Source organism: Rhodamnia argentea, chromosome 1 (assembly GCF_020921035.1).
Source record: "Rhodamnia argentea isolate NSW1041297 chromosome 1, ASM2092103v1, whole genome shotgun sequence".
NCBI lineage: Eukaryota > Viridiplantae > Streptophyta > Magnoliopsida > Myrtales > Myrtaceae > Rhodamnia > Rhodamnia argentea.
Genome location: NC_063150.1, coordinates 505,573 through 516,704, shown reverse-complemented (window position 1 = coordinate 516,704; position 11,132 = coordinate 505,573).

Here is an 11,132-nt window from a genome sequence, read left to right as displayed (position 1 = left end):
ATTTCATATATGAGAGATGTTGTTGAAATAATATCCCACATCGCTTGATGATGGATCATAAATATGTGATCTCCCATTAACTAGTAGCTTGAATTTTGAGTTGGACTTTTTAAGGATGAGAATTTCCATTTCTTTTGGTTGAGCACGTGTCTTGTAGCAACAATTTCACTCTCACCAAGCGAACCCAATAATAACAATCGTGGGCTTGGGGTCCTTTTTAGCTGGACAGACGGTGGAGGAGATGATAAACGGTTTTAATTTTGAAGTAAAAATATGGAAAAGACGATATAAGTTTCATTTGATATATGTAAATATCACAATCTTTGTCGCTTTTGACTTGAATAATCAGTCTATTCTCAAAATAATTATCCAACCGGTCAACGGTGAGGAAAGTGGCTAATGTAAAGGCGAGAGATAAGAATAGCAACAGTGTCATAACTTTTGCACAATGGTCACTTGTTTTTCATAATTTTTTTTATTCATTTAAGTGCCACAATTTAAAAAATTAATCGTTTCAGTGACATAGGCAAATTTATCTCTCCAGAAAATTTGACGTGGACGTCGGGCGTCCTCCATGGCGCCGCACCTGAATGTTGACACCTAAATTTTGGCTAATCATATAGGATTAATTACATAAAAAATTAGGGACTAATTTTAGTCCCTACCAAAAACATTTAAATCATTTTCTTATAATTGGCATTTAGGATAGTTTAATTTTCTGCATGCATAACATTTGCATTTTAATTAGACCGATGGTGGACTAAAATTTATTTGACACTACTCTCTTAAATTCATGAGAAAATTATCAAACTTTCCACCCTAACATGCTACTGGATTCACATTTGTTGAAAGTGTCCTTTAACACTTGATAACGGGGTTTACATGTTCATTATATATATATATATATATATATATATATATATATATATATATATATATAAATGGATCTTATAAGTCAAATACTTCAATTTTCTTGATACAATAACTGATTAAAACTAAAATCTTATGCAATATTAATTTTAAACAGGAATGCAAAATTTGAGGAAAAAACTAGCTAGGAAAGAGGATGCTGGGGTAGGCGACCACCACTCCCGTGACAAGGTCGACACGCCTCGGTTGAAATGTGGGGGCTCATCCTAGTAGACCATAGCTAAGGCTATAAGCCAAATCTTGACAAGACCAACTCAAATCCTGAACAATCTGCTCAAGATGCTCAACGTTTCGAGGGCGTCACGGACCGAGATCTAGTGATTCAAGGTCTTGATTCTGTCATCGAAAGCTTCTAGGAGGAAATACTCGCCCCTCAAGCATTGTCAATTCTAGATCTGAGCTTTGAAGCGGCCGTGCCGGTTCTAGACTTGAATAATGAAGAGTACATATTACTAGATTGAAAATTAGAGTGAGTGAGGGAGAGGGGACTGAACTGAGAGAAGAAATTGAGAGAGGGAGACTAGTAAGAGCGACAGAAAAGAGGCGCAGCAAACAAAGCATAGGCAATATGAAGGTTACCTGGGTTCGGTCCCAATTCTTTGGTCCGGTTTCATACCAAAAACCGAAAACAAAGCTGACTATTCCCGTTTTTGAGTTTTTGGAATAGGAACGGGACCGGTTCCTACGGGAACCACAAGAGCTGCCAGTTTTGGTCCGTTTCTTAGGTCCAACGCTAGACCGAAGCTTACCACTATAACAAGTAGAAACTTCCATAGCAAATCCGTTATGAGTGTTGAATGAGTACCATCGAAAGGAGTAGATGCTCCATAATCAATGCGGTCAAAGGAATCGAACGTGAAGATCAATAACTTCTAGGTTGGGATCTCCGGCCAAAGATTTATTTGTCAAATTAACTATGTCTTTATTCGAAGCCTTCTACACAACATTAGTATTTACATCGAAAACTTCTCTACAACTAAAAACGAATCCGACGGCCACTTTTCGTAGTTGTCCAAGAGTAAAACCCTTGTTAATTGTGTCCACATGGAGCTACAACTTTAATAAAAATGCACCTTCTGCGCCTTCTGCCCCCTCGCCACCAACCCACCCCCCCTCCTTTTTTTTTTTTCTTTTTGTGAAGCCTTACCTTTGAAAGTGAATGAAGAGAAGACTTCTCCACAAGAAAAAAAGGAAAGGAAAGAACAAAAGAGAAAGTCAATATGATTAGGGTTGATTTACACGTGCTATGAATCTTCTACTGAACTCTAGCATGCATGCAACGAATGACCATCTCTTTTTACCAACCCTACGAGCATGTTCATAGATTTCCATACGCGAGTCGTCCCTTTCCTTTCAGTTTCTGTCGCCAATAAAATTAGCACAAGCTAGTTCTGAGATTAGTTGGTGGAAGAAAAGATAGCGTTTGATCTGATTGCGATATTACTGTGTCGTTTTCCCAAGTGGACCGGCGAACAATAACTAGGATAACGATACAAATGGTTCTTGAACTTTGGCTTAATAAACAACCCCGAACGTTCAATTTGTTCAAAGCAGTCCACGAACTTTTGATACATGTTCAATCTAGTCCTTGGACAATACGAAAATATTCAATGTTATCATTTAATTAATTCAAGTTTAAAGATAACATTGAACATTTATATAAGCCAGGAACTAGATTGAATATGTATCAAAAGTTCAGGGACAACATTGCATATTGAGCTAAATTTCATAGATCAAATTAAACAAATTAAAAGTTTAATGAACACATGGCATATATTAGGCCAAAGATTATGGATCACTTGCATCATGTTCCCTAATAAATACAAGATCATACAAGATCTAGTTCGTGTAACAAGAAGCCTATTCTCTTTATTAGTGTATAGGACCATGTCGCTAAAAGTTACAAACGATGCAATGTGTTTTTCTCTTTGACGGACAGCCAGTATTTTTTGCATATTTTAAAGAACGTGATTTGAATAGGCATATCCATTCGTATTTCGTACTGTGTAACTTTTCCATATTCTCATCGATCTCTAATTGCTGAAGAAGCTATAATGTGAGAGACTTATGGACAGTGGAAAAAACACGAAAAATCAAGGAATAAACTAAGGGCAAGAAAAGTAGTTTTTACAAAAAGAAACCCGAGAAATCCATCGTGGAATTCGGTCAGCATGAGAGGAGATATGTGCAAAAAATTAGAAGGCCTTTATCACGTATTTGAGGCGCAATTCAGCCTGTTAAATATTAATTGATTAAATAGGTATTTAATTAAGGGCTATGCTATTTCCACCTCCTAATTGACAAAATCCACCCCCATTTATACTAACAAGATAAAAAGGCCCTCAATCTTTCATTTGCAGTTTAAAGTGATTGGCCCTACTCTTTCTTTTTTCTGTTTGTCTTTTGCTATCTAGGATAGTTACCATAATTTTAAGCATTTCACATGCTTTGTTTTTGGGCATATTAAAGAAAAATATATTCTCACATATCCTATATTGGTTTATATGCTCCGTATAAAATTATCTCGTTGATATTAAGGAAAAAAGACATTCTTTGATATAGTATAGAATTGAGAAGTCTCTTCTTCATCGTTGATCTTAAAACAACTTCTTTATTTTTTTGTTCCTCTTATCTCAAAAGCTCGCTTTCTTAGTGAACTAAGGATCAGGTACGGTCAGATGATCATCCTCGTTTTGTCTTATCCGATAGGCTTGATCAAACGAAGATTTTCTTTTTAAATTCATTAGTATACAATATATATCAAGTAAGTTTATTTGCTATACCAAAGAACTTATCTTTTCTCCATAATATATTGATGAGATACTTTTATACAGAGCATATAAGACCTTAGAGAAATATTTATTAATACACTAAAAATATGATGTACTATGAGATATATTGTTATTTCTTCGTAAAGAGTTGATGGATGATATTAATTTTTGTCAACCTAAAGTAGTGACATTTCGCTAGCATTTTCACAAAAAAAGAAAAGAATTCTTACTATATGCAATGTTATGATTTTATCAAGTTTTATCTACTTAGAAATTTATCCATAAATTCGATTGACAATGCAAAAAAGAACTAGGTTTCTTGAGAATTTCTATTTCCAACAAAATATTTTTTTTATGGAAGTACTATATAACAATAAAATAACATAGTGCCTAAAATATACATGGAAATTCTACAATAAATAAAAACTAAAAAAAAGAAATTCTCAATTATGGGAAGTAGAACCTATATGAATATAGAAAACTAAAAAAAAGGAAAGTAAATAAATTTGTGACTAGCAATTTAAATCTTAATTGAATAATAGAGGGCAATTTTATTTTTTTGGTGAAAATTGGGCGGATTTAGCCATTAGGAAGTGGAAATAATGCCGCCTTTAATTAAAAGTTTTATTAAATGAAAAATGGTCTAATTCAGCCCAGACAAAGAGCATACAAGTCCACAAGCCGGTCAAGCCCACTCAATGGACTGACCGATCATATTGGATTCAATTCAACAAAAATAATTCCTCATGGATGTCGCAATCTAAATTAAAAATTCCAGGTTAACATATTATTAGGTTAATTATTTCGACTAACCTAATACAGACTATCCCAAACCTGTCAAATCATAACTTAGGCTTAATTTCACGCAAAGTTTATTTAATTTGGAGCCAGCACTAATCTTTGTTTGGTAGGCCAATTAGACACCTAAGTAAATTAGCAAGATAACTAAATTACTTCTGCGAACCGAAGCTAACAAGTCCGGAGACTTGATTACGCTAATCTTTCAATCAATGCCCTTTCGATACCTATTTTCACGAAAAATTCCTTCAGCTTGATGATGTGAATTAAATGATTTTCTTTTTTAAAAAATGCAATGCGACTAACCTACATGACATAGGAATATGAATGACATAATAACATGGAAAAATATGATCTAAACTATACGATATGTAAATGATAATTTTTTTTTTGTATTTTTGGAGTAAGTAGACAATTATTATAAAAACCTGCCCTAAAGTGAAATAACATCCGATTTAAATTAAGAAAATGATTTTCCAAAGTCTTAACTTATATTTGATGTTATTTATGACATGCAAAAGGACTTTTAACATGTTTTACTCCAAGAAAAAATGAGGTTTGTTTTTGGGATTTTTTTTATCTAATTAAAGAAAAAAGAAACGCAAAGAACAAACAACAATAAACAAATATGCCTATAATACATCTTTTTATTCCAAAAATTTCGATTTTTATCCACAACGTGCTCTTAAATTTGTGTTAGTAAGCGGATACGATATAGAATCATTATAGGAAGGGCATATTACGAGATTCTACGTGAATTCAACAGCCCATTCCATCGAGATTGAGGACATAGTATGTAATTTCTATGCAAGCACAATCATACTTTAAGATTGAAATCAAATGTTGCCCTTTTGCACATTCCGAAGGGTCTAGAAACAGAGCATGTATTATGAGCATATTTATTTATAATTGTACAAACTTTATAATAAAAGTAAACAATTAACAAACAATATGCAAAGAAATAGACATACTAAAAATAAAAATACAAATCAACCAGCAAAGCAAATAATTTCGAAAATATGGTGGGGTGGCCGAAAATTGGTAGGGCCCCCTTGCCCTATCCGCTAAAGTTCGCATCTTTTAAAGTTAAGCAATTATCTTTTGAGATTTTGAAAAAAATATTTTGATATAATCACTGAATTTGAAAAGATATGTTCCAATTCGATCAAAACTTATCCACAATATATCAAGATATGCCAAATATTCAAATTCATATGCAATTCAACGAAATTAACTAACAAGTCCAGAAAAACTATTCAAGAATAGGGATTCAGTACCTAATTTGACAAAGCTAATTGCCGAATTCGAACTCGGAACACCTTGTGGATCAAGATTCGTTTGGTGGGGAATCGCGTAGATTTGAGCTCGGCAGGCAAGTTCACGGCTTTGATGATACTTCCTTCGCAGCAGCAAATTTTGAACATGAATTCACCTAAAAACCAGCACGAAACAGCAAAAGAATCACCCACGAAATAGTAGGTAAGTCACCCTAAAACCTGCAGCAAACTCACACTGTTTAGTAGACAAAAGCCCTCTGAAACGGTGCTCTTGTGGACTCTGAACAGCAGCAAAACAGTAAAGAAACAACCGGGAAGAACCTCGAATAACAATGACATAAGCCTCGAAACCGCTAGGAAAAACCGCGCCAACAGTATCTTAAACTGGGATAAAACAGTAGTGAAACGGTCTCGGGCAGGACGGGGATGGAGTTAGTGCCGTGGTGGCAACGGCTGTAGGAGGAACTGGCGGTGGCTGGGCGGAGCAGCAGCACGGCGGGACAGTGTCGCACGGAGGAAAGCTCTCGGCTGTGCTCTCTCTTTTTTATGGGATAAGTACACTATTGGTGCTATAACTTTTGTATGGCGTTTACTTGAGTGTCATAACTTTCAAAACGTTCACTTAAGTGCCATAACTTTCAAAAATCGTTCACTTGATTGCCATCGTTGATGTGGAAGCCAAAAAGTTGACGTGGACGCCGGAAAGGTTGACGTAGCACTCAAGTGAACGATTTTTGAAAGTTATGACACTCAAATGAACGTTTTGAAAATTACTGTACTCAAATGAACACCATACACAAGTTATGATACTCATGGGGTACTTATTCCCTTTTTTACTCTCTTGATTTCTCACGTGATTTCGGCAGAAGAATTGTGTATCCAAACACTATTCATAAATTTATATTTATAGACTAAACTGCTACACGTTTGAGGCTCGAATTTCCCGAATTTTATAAAGCCGACCTCGAGATTAAAATATGTCACAAATTGAGTTCCTTAGAGCCTAATTACAATCAAAATTTTCGGTCAGGATAGGTGTAATGGGTCATCAGCATTGCGCATTTTCCGGCTTTATTTAGGCTCTAATTGATTAAATGAAGGTTAACTCAAAAAGCCTCGTTAGGATAATCAAATATAAACGGGCTGAGTTGAGTTTCAAACAGGCCTCAGAGCCTTGTAAATTTCGGCATTCTTCCTCCCCCATGGCCGAATTTCATATGTGGACTCAAGCCTATCTTTTGTCAAATTTTGTTTCGATTTCCCGCCGCCAATACAATATAAATGCAATGCATGATTGACAAAATCAAATATGAATGCATGAAAATTAAATTAATTATTTTGGTAGGAACTAAAATTTAACTCCTAATTTTTATGCAACATTAAATAAAAACAAAATTTAGTTATCTACAATGGACTAAATTGCAGATATCCAAAACTTGAGGGACTATTTTACAATTAATCAAAAATAGCTCGAAATCCTAGAAAAGTCTATTTAAGCGCGCTTAAGCCTCATTATTCAAGGTCGGACATTGTATTCAGAAAATTCATGTAAGAAAAGCGAGAGTGAGGGATCAAGGGAGCCCCAGCCGAGAGCTCTCCCCCAACGGTCGACACCTCACCCGACAAAGCCTTGCCGTCGTCCCCTCTCACCACTTTTCTTGCCATCCTCTGCCGCCGACAACGCCCCGAGACCCAGCGGACAAGCTCGAAGCCTCATTGTCACTGCCGATTGCTGTTCATAGCCCCGACGAGCCGCACAACTTGATGTCGTCGCCTGTTCCGCTGCCGATCCGACGTCCACTCGTTGCTGGTCACTAGGAGCCGAACTTCACCGGTGATGGTGCTACTATCCCAACGCTGACGAAGTCCTCCCGCGAAGCTTGCTGTTATTGCCACGGATGCCCTGCGATGTCCACTGGTTGGCCGGTCACTGTCGCCAGACCATCAAAAGCTGTCGCCGTCGTTCACTGCACCTAAGATCAGAGGATGTCGTCGTTGCTATTATTAGGCCAATAACCACGAGCCACTGTCGCCACGAGAGATTGCCCATTTTTTGCTTCTTGTGCGGGAGAATTGGACACTATGCCCAAAATTGCACAGAAATCCCCTATGAGGAAGAGTCGTTCGCAAAGAATGAAAACATATTCTATGGGACGTGGTTGAAAACAGAGATGAACACTCCTAGCCCTCAGTGGATATCATTCTATGAAGCAAAAATAGTAGAAAAAGTGGAGGAAGACACGATTTCGGAAACCCGAGAGTTTCCTACTCCCACCAGCAGCACTCGAAGGAAGGAGGGGGATAAAGAGAAGAGGGGAACACCCAGTGAAGAAAGGGGAAAGAGGAAAATGAGTGATATAGACGAACTCACCTCAACCTGGGAACTGGCTAACCACACTGTAGGCACTGACGGTGCGAGGCATCTCCTATTAGAACTCTCTTCATTTCATGGTAGTAACACCCAAAGGAAGAACCAAAAAAAAAAAAAACCAGTTCATAGGGAGACGAAGAAAGGAAGGATGTCCAACCTTACTAATGATAAGGAGACAAAAATCATGCTGCTGGATGAATCGAATCTACTTGAAACAGCTGTCGGTTCTACTGAAGAATCAAACTTACAAGCATTGGTGGCTTGCCCTAATAAGCCACCGGGTCACAAATGAGCATCCTTGCCTGGAACTGTCAACGGTTGGACACACCTTTGTCAGTTCAAGCCCTGAGAGCCATAACAGCTCAAGAAAGGCCCAGTTTAGTTTTTCTTTGCGAAACTAAGAATCAAGAGGGGGTTGTTCATCGTGTGAAGAAGAGACTGAAATTCCAGAATCAGTGGGTGGTGAATCTGATTGGTTTGAGTGGGGTTTAGCACTATTTTGGAATGATGATGTGGTTGTGGAAATCCTCTACGCTTCAAATGTGTTCCTTGATCTAAAATACGAAGACCCAACCTAAGGTAGACCCTTTTGGCTGACTTGCTGTTATGCACCAGCAACTTACGAGGAGTCTCTGGGTATGGGAGAGAATCAAACAAATGAAATCAGATAGGAATCTTCCTTGGGTCTGGATTGGAGATTTCAACGAGATGCTTTACACTTGAGAGAAAGTTGGCAGGAGGGAGACTGAAATTATAGAATGCAGACATTTAGAGAGCTATAGAGGACAGTGCAATGATGGACATCGAGAGCAAGGGCTGCTCATTCACCTGCTCCAACAATGGAGATGGGGAAAATGTGGTGAAAAAAAGACTAGATAGAGCTATCTGCAACCTTCCTGGAGGGTTGCCTTTCCAGCAGCGGAGGCCTTCACTTTTCCTGCAACAGGCTCGGACCGTAGCCCCATTTTGCTGTCCTTACCACTGATAAGGTAAAAAGGAAGAAATCCTTTAAGTTCGAATCTTTTTGGCTAGAAAGCATAGAATATGATCACCTAATTAAAGATAAGTGGGAGGAATCAGAAAGAGGAGGAGCTGATTTGGAGGGAAAATTAACAGCTGTCTCTGTAGCTTTGGAAAAATGGAATAGAAAAGAGTTCCCCAATAGCAAAAAGCAGATTCAAAAGCTTCAACTTGAGCTCCAGAGGATTATAAATGATCGAAACGTACCTGCAGACATAAGCATCCAGAGAGAAATTGTGGATCAAATTCAAAATTTGTGACGAAGGGAAGAAATGTATTGGAGCTTAAGGTCAAGAGTAAATTGGCTAAGATGGGGGATAAGAATACCAAATTTTTTCATGCGACAACTATTCAGAGAAGGCAACGGAACAGAATATCAATGTTAAAAGCGATTGGGCAGGATACCTAGATTAAAAATCCAGCTCTCTTAAAGGAAATGACCTCAACTTTCTTCATTGAATTATATCGCCCAGCTGGCCCTCGGAACTTTGACGTGGTACTTGCTCAATGCCCTAAGCTTGTCCCAGATGAAATGAATGCTGAGCTAGAAGCAGATGTTACCATAGAAGAGGTATGGAATGCAGTCTTCGAGATGGGGTCAGAAAAGGCCCCTGGACCAGATGGTCTTAATGGGCTATTCTACCAGCAGAATTGGGAGCATATCAAGGCAGGAGTCTTCAAGGAAGTTAAGTGTTTTTTCGACACGGAGGATGAACCTGGCGCTGAACAAAACACACATCCCTCTTATTCCAAAAGTGAGGAACCCTGAAAGGCTCTACCAGTTCAGGCCTATAAGCTTGTGCAACTTCGCTTACAAAATTATATCGAAAATACTGGCAAACAGGATGAAAAGTTGGCTGCCTAAAATTATTGCCAAAGAGCAGAGTGCTTTTGCAGGAGGGAGATAAGTCCAAGATAACATCCTGGTCATCCAGGAAATACTGCACCAACTGAGAATTCGAAAGAGAAAGAAGAGGTTCCAAGCTATACTGAAGCTTGACATGAAGAAAGTTTATGACAGAGTTGAATGGGACTTTATAGCTTGTCTAGTCAAGACAGGTTTTTGCTCTAGGTGGGTGGATAGAGTAATGAATTGCGTAACTTCAGCCACATTAAGTGTGAACTTCAACGAAGAACCTCTACCGTACTTCCAACCTTCGAGAGACATCAGATAAGGCGACCCTATATCTCCATATCTGTTTACACTTATGGCAAACACTTTGTCTATGCTGATGAGAAAGGCAGTCATCAAGGGGACAATCAAGGGAATCAAACTGAACAAGTTCTGCCCTTCACTATCACATCTCTTTTTTGCGGATGATTCGATATTCTTTCTGGATGGTAAACTGATTGAATGCCAAAATCTGGCGATGATCCTAAATCAGTATTGTTATGCTCCGGGGTCAAGAGATTAATTTAAACAAATCTGGAATCTTTATGGGCCCAAACTGCCCCTAGCAGCTACAAGATAGCCTTGCAAATGTTCTCCGAGTTCCAGTGATGAGGAAAATAGGAAATTATTTGGGTCTCCCTTCTAACTGGGGGGAAATAAAGAAACAAATGTTTTCTTGGATCAATGCGTGAGTAGACATGAAGCTAGAAGTATGGAAGGAAAACCTGCTTTCAAAGGCTGGAAAGGAGACCCTCAGTAAATCAGTGGTCTATGTTATGTCGATATTCAAAATCCCAATTTCGATATGTAAATCGATTGAAAGAAGGATAGCTCAATTTTGGTGGAAGATTAGTGAAACAAAAGCTGATAAGTGGGAGCTTCTAAAATCTAGAAAAGATAATGGAGGGATAGGTCTGAGAGACATGACTTTTTTCAACAAAGCTTTAGAGGGTAAAGAAGCAGGGAGATTCACCCAGAATCAAAGCTCCCTATGGAGTAAAGTTATCAAAGGCATGTATTTCCCAAGCATAAGCTTTTTACATGCAGAGAGAGGCACGAGGCCTTCTTGGGGG